This window comes from Castor canadensis, chromosome 1 (assembly GCF_047511655.1).
Source record: "Castor canadensis chromosome 1, mCasCan1.hap1v2, whole genome shotgun sequence".
In the NCBI taxonomy this organism is placed as follows: Eukaryota; Metazoa; Chordata; class Mammalia; order Rodentia; family Castoridae; genus Castor; species Castor canadensis.
Window position 1 is genome coordinate 195,002,522 of NC_133386.1, and position 6,992 is coordinate 195,009,513.

At 34.7% G+C, this 6,992-nt stretch overlaps 1 pseudogene; it reads right to left on the reverse strand.

Moving 5' to 3' along the window:
- Window positions 1-1,006: 1,006 nt before the first annotated feature.
- On the reverse strand, window positions 1,007-1,947 carry LOC109679126 (olfactory receptor 5B3-like; annotated as a pseudogene).
- Window positions 1,948-6,992: the final 5,045 nt, after the last annotated feature.

Sequence of the window (6,992 nt, forward strand, 5' to 3'; positions counted from 1 at the left end):
TATATCCACTTAATAGTATATCATGATTTTCCTCAAATTAGAACTCTTACAATAGTAGGAAAAGAAACAAAAATGTTGCAAATGTGTTATATCCTAGTACCCAAAGTGAATATCAAATGATGTTTCTTAAACATTAGTTTATTAGTCAGAGTTCACCAGTGAAACAGAATCAGAGGTACATAAGTGTGGATTTATTGGGGGTATCGGCTCATACAATTATGGAAGCCAAGAAGTCCTTTGAAGTGCTATCTGAAAGCTGAACAACCAGGAAGGCAGGTGATGCAATTCATTCTGAGTTCAAAGACTGGAGAATCACAGGAGTAGATGTGAATAGTGTAGGTCTTGGAGACTGTAGGACAGAGAAAGCAGCTCTGATGTCCAAGAGAAAAGGAACATGGATGTCTTGATTACATCTTTTTGTTCTAATCAAGCTAACCCTCAATGTACTGGATGATAGCCACCCATATTGGTGAGGAAAAAAATCTTCTTCAATTCTACTGGCTAGTATAGAACTCTGATTTTGAAAAATCTTTACAGACACACACATAAAAAGTTTCACTAGCTACGTGAATATCCCTTAATTCAATTGAATTAACACATAAAAGTAACCTCCAAAAACAGCTAAAAATGATTTCGTTTAGCAAATATACAACACCAGTGTGTGTGTACCCATAGGACCCCTGCATGCACTTCTTAAGTTTATGGAATTCTTTATGTACTTGCTTATGTACATTTGTGTTGACCTGTGGTAGAAAAGTATTGCATGGATGATTGACTACACTGGTATAGTTAGTAAGGTTTTTCACAAACAGACATAATGATATCATAGACATACTTAGTTAATATATGTTTCTTGACACACTGTTATCTTTTCCCTCACAACAAAGTATTGGAGAGGTAAATAGTAAATGTCAGTGTCTTGAATTCATTATGTGCTTAAATATGATTCAGTACAGAGTAGACACAAGAGGAATTAATTCAGGTATTGTGCATTCTGTAAGTAAAATTAGAACAACAAAGAATCTTTTGTCTTGGAAACAAACTTCATGAATGCACACTTGACCTCCTTATTTCTGAGGCTGTAGACCATAGGGTTCAACATGGGGATGATCATAGTATAAAACACAGATGCAATTTTGTCATTGTCCATAGAATGACTGGAGTTGGGCTGTAAATACATGAAGATAACAGTCCCATAGAAAATGGAGACGGCAGTGAAGTGAGAAGCACAGGTAGACATAGCCTTCTGATGTCTTGTGCCTGAGTGCATCTTCAGGATGGTGGCAAAAATGATCATGTAAGATATTAAGATTACTAACAGAGCAAAAAATATATTGAAACTGGCCACATACATAAGAATCAAATCATTAATATGCCTATCAGAGCAAGAGAGAACCATGACTGCTGGAAGATCACAGAAAAAATGATGGACCACATTGGGCATACAGAAAGAGAGACTGAATGTGTTCCCAGTAAAAATGGAGGCACTCAAGAAGCCACAGGCATAGCAGCCTATGACCAGACATCCACACACACCTGTTGTCATGACTGTGGCATAATGCAGAGGCTTACACACTGCTGCATAGCGGTCATAGGCCATTGACGCCAAGAGGTAATTTTCCACAGAGCAAAGGCAAAGAAACAGAACATCTGCGTGGCGCAAGCATTACAGCTCATGATGTTGTCTCCTATGAGCAGCCCCGCCATAACCTTGGGAGTGACAGCTGAAGAGTAACAAAAGTCCACCAGAGACAGGTTACCAAGGAAATAATACATAGGGGTGTGCAGACGAGAGTCCGTGAGAATCAACAGGATCATCCCCAGGTTCCCAACCAGGGTGATGATGTAGATGAGGAGGAAGGTGATAAAGAGGGGGACCTGCAGGTCTGGGTCACTGGTCAGTCCCAGCAAGATGAACTCTGTCACTCCTGTGCTGTTGTCCATTAATGTTACTTGAGAATCTCTAGGTATTCTACAACCATGAAACAAAGGTAATGCATGATAATGTAAATAAATTGAAAATAGGAGGTGTAAATACAATGAATTTTTCAGAATAGTAACAACTTGTATTTAAAGATTCACTGAAATAAATCATGGGTTGAAAACCATTTTTAGTGCATTAATTTTTTATAGACTTACATGTTGTTGAATCTGAAAACACTTAATGGATTATCTATCTAATTTTAAAATTTGAAGTAAGATGCAGAAAAATTTTTAAAATCTCCAATTTGTTAAATGAACATGGCATGTTTTTTGAAGGAATGTGTCAAGTCATTTCTCCTGAGCTCAGTAAACTCTGATACTTAGCTGGTCATCTGGCTAGAAAGACTGTAGGTAACTTAAGTGTGCATTCACTATCTCCTCTCAATATATTATTTTTGCTTAGCTAGTTATTGCATTAATTTAAGTTATGAACTATAACAGATTGAGTAATTCATTCATATGTGTACAAGTTAATTACCATTTTGTCTCCTGGATTCACTTCACTCTATATTCCATATTGAGTAGTGCCTATATCTAATTGTCTAGTATGAATTTAAATAAAATATTTTACTTCAATCTACAATTAATATTGCCTGCTTTGGTTCAGTCTCAGTATTTTGGATATTGTGGTGAACTGAGTGTTTTAGGGGTAAATTTATCTTGTTTATTGTGTTTTCTTCTCATTAGAGGTTAAAAAGTAAAAACAAGCAAATGGAATTTCCTAACCTGGAATCACCCTCTTTCAAGCACTACATGGTCCTAAATGAACTAATAGGCATTTTTAAACTTTTTAAATTTTTATCATTTTTACAATTACTTACATGTGTTTATATTGTTTGTGCCACCCTCCTCTACCCCATCCCTGCTTCTAGGAAGAAACTGTTCTGCCCTCTTCTTCTCCAATTTGAATTGTATTTCAACATTTCACCTATACTCTTATGCTTATAATACCAGTACATCTATACATGTTGACAGCTAAATAATAAAACCATGAACTTTGATTAGGTTGAAGAAGGATTTACTTCTTTAATTAATATAGAACTACTCTGTGCATAGTAGCTGTGACGAGGTAACAAGTATCTTAAGAATAGATCAAACTAGAGAGGCAATTCTCACCATCACATTCATAAGACATGGAGCTTAAGTTCCTGAAAATGATGTATATCAGACCTACCATTTACCAACTAACTTAATTACTGGTTGCTGTTCTTAATCTACTCCCCTGACCGTCATATTTCCACCCACAAAATGAAGACAACAATGAGACCTGCTTTGGGTTACCATTGTGATGAGTAAATAACATATAAAAGATAAAATAATCATGGAATAATGGTCTTGATCAAAGTGGATTCTTCCATGCAGTGGTTCAGTTGTGTGAGAGTTTGAGGTCTTGAATCTTTTCTCCCCTAGTTGCTTTTTGCCCATCATAAGGCCACTAAGATTGTCTGTGCTCACTTATATTTTTCAGCTCAAGTGCTGAGATATGAGTTCTGCTCCTGAAATTCCAAGTATATGTCTTTTTCTTGAACCCATTATTTAGTATGGGTAAAACACACCATTCTTCTTAAATGTCATTCTTTCATTGCTGCCATGCCATAGCCAAGTCACAGGGACAGACAGGGTTGAAGGTTTCCAGTTTAGGGGCCATCTTTAGTCAATACATCTGTTATGCTGTCAAGTTCCATGTTGTAAAGTATTTTCTTCAAATTTGTTCATATGTAGTAACATAACAATAGTTAAAATTTTTTTTATTGCCTTGAAAACTTTGCCAGGACACCTACTCCAAACTAACTAGCATTCTCCACCATCTTTATCTTATGCTTTGGCAATTTTAAACTACCCCTCAAAGGCTTTGTGGTTACAAGTCTTTATACACATGTCACTTTTAACATATACTGTGTTCTACAGCCAGTGATAAGTGATTCACTCATAAAGGATGTGTGTGTGTGTGTGTATGTGTGAAAAGTAGATATTATTTTTATTACCCCATTAAGTATAAAGAAGCTGAGAATTTGGGAAATTATGTGATGCTCTAAATTTATTCAGGTAGCATGGTAAAGATTTAAGATTCCAAAGCTAAAGTTACCTCCCAAATATAAGTACAAGACAATAGTGAAAGTGTTGCGATGTAGTTCTAAGAATGATAATTCAACTGGGCTCATTTTTCAGTTTGAAGAAGGATTATTTAATTATTATGGGTTTCTGTTTTTGTTTTTTTAACATCAATTAAAATATATAGTGAACACAATACAATCACTAAATCAATCAAAGAATCATGCATCTAATTTCACTTATAATTTTGGGAAAGAAGCATGATTTATGATATGAGTCACTGAAGTCCCTATGATTGACATTTTGACATCTATGCCCCATACTAAGTTTACCATTTTGGAAATGTTTCTGTTTTCAAATAGCATATAGTAGGTATATGCAGCCCATTTCTGTTGAATAAATTATGCTTCTCACTAAAATTTTATGAAATATAGAAGCTTACCAGTTTTCTAGTACAGAAAGAATTTTCAATCCAGAATAGTCAGTCTGAAACAATAAAGAGAGCCATGGAAGTTGTATAACTTCTATCAGAGGAGTTCCCTCGCAGGTAGCGGCCAAAATATTCCATCCTCTGTGAATCAGGAAAAAGCAAGAAAGGACATAAACACTGATCACCTTCTGAATTACCATGGGTTCTTTTTCTGTCCTTGGAAGATTCATTGAGCACTTTGTTAAAAGTAAGAAAAAATGAGATTATTTTACATAATTCACAGGTTGTGTCTGGAAATGACAAATAAGAAATATCTGTTAAATAGTTTATGAAGAGTTTATCATTTTAAAGTCAATGAACATAATTTCTATATTTGAGTGTTTTCTCCATGGTTGAAGGCTTATATCAATCCTCAGGTCAGAAGAATGCCTTGTGTGCACTAATGGTGATTATCACTCAGACAATAACTGGTGTCTAATGGTGCACGGCATGCAGTGTGTCCCTTCTAAGATGGGTAGATTTTGAGTCTCACTGGAATTTCAGAGGCCAACACATGAAGATCTGGAGAGAATTATACAAACATGCAGAGCTCTGGAGATTTCCCCCATGAAAATATCTAATACTCCTTATTCTGCTTTCCTAGGGAAAAAGCAATTAACCTGCCTGTAGGGATCAAGTTGATTAGTACTTCTAAATACCAAATTTGTTTTTAGCTAATAAATAAAAAACACAAGAATTTTACACAGTAATGAGTTGCCGTGAGATGTTGCCACATATGTATACATTGTATACATATATACATGTTAAGCATGTTTATCCCTTTATCATTTTTTGTGTTTAAAATTTCAAAATCTGTTATCCTAGCTTTTTGAAAAGTACATGACATCGCTGTTATCCATAGTCACCTTGCCATGCAACAGCACACCAGACCTTCTTGCTCCTGTATAACTTTTACTTCGTAACAATGGTACTAGCTTTCCTGCTATATCTCACCTCACTACCATTTTCTAGCTTCAGATAACTACCATTAAATTCTCAACTTTCGAAAGATCAACTATTTTAGATTCTACATCTGAATTACGTCATTTAGTACCTGCCTTTTTAGCCTGCTTTGTTCACTAAACATAATTTACAGTCATGTTGTAGAAAATCACAGAATTACATTCTTTTTTTAGTTCAATTCCATTATATATATATATATATATATATATATATATATATATACATTTGGTTCATTATTCTACATTTATAAAACACTTAGTGTGTTTTCATTTCTTAGCTAGGGTGAGTAGTACTGCAAGGAGCATGGAGTAAGATATTTCTGGCAAACTAATTTCATTTCCTTTGCATTCATATTCTGTAGTGGGGTTGAGGTGAGAGCTCATTGTGATTTGATTTCCATTTCCTCCGTGATTAGCTCGTGATATAGCACATTTTTCCTATACTAGTTGATATTTGTAATCTTTCAATAAATGTTTATATAGGTCCATTGCCCATTTATTATTTGGGCTTTTTTTTTGCTACTTAGTTTTAAAGTTATTAGTATATTCGGGATATGAATTCCATTAAGCTTTTAGAGTTTTCTACATTTTTTGCCATTCTCTGAATTTTTTCTCTTCATTCCATGAATTATTTCCTTTGCCATACAGAAGCTTACTAGTTTGTTATCCCATTTATCTATTTTTGCTTGGTTTCCTGTGATTTGGAGGATCTTCTCTCCAAATATTTTCCTGTTATAATGTCCTGAAGCATTTTCCCAACATGTTCTTCTAGTATTTTTATGGTTTCACTTTACATTTGTATATTTAACACATTTTTGTCTTGATTCTGAAACCAGGGAGGTATAGTGAGTCATCTAGTTTCATTCTCTAGATGTGAATATTTCATAGTTACAACACCATTTATTGGAAAACTGAACTTTATTTTATGTTCTCAACAAACTTTTCACAAGTCAAATTACTGTACATATGTGAATTTACCTCTAGGCTCCCTACTTTTTTTTTAGCCCTCCTGTATATATCTGCATTTATGTAAATACCATGCTGTTCTGATTATTAAAACTTTGTTAGTTTTGTCATTCAGGTAGTTTAATAATTCCTATTTTATTCTCTTTGCTTAATAGGGCATTACTAACTTTTTTGTCCCATAAAAAAATTTAGGATTCATTTTCCTGATTCTACAAAGAATGTTATTTTCACTTTTTTGTTGTACTGGGGTTTGATCTCAAGGACTCACACTTGCAAGACAGGCACTGCACCACTTGAGCCACTGCACCAACCCTTTTTTGTACTGGTTATTTTCAAGACAGGATCTCTTAAACTATTTGTCCAGGCTGGCTTTGAACCATGAACCTCCCGATCTCTGCTTCTCAGGGAGCTAGGATTACAGTAGTGAGCCACTGGAACCCAGTGTTATTTTCATTTGGATAGACATTGAACCTATAGATTGTGCAGTATGAACACTTTGAACAATACTGAGTCTTCCAATCCTCAAACACAAAATGTCTTTCATTTTTTTAAATTTCATC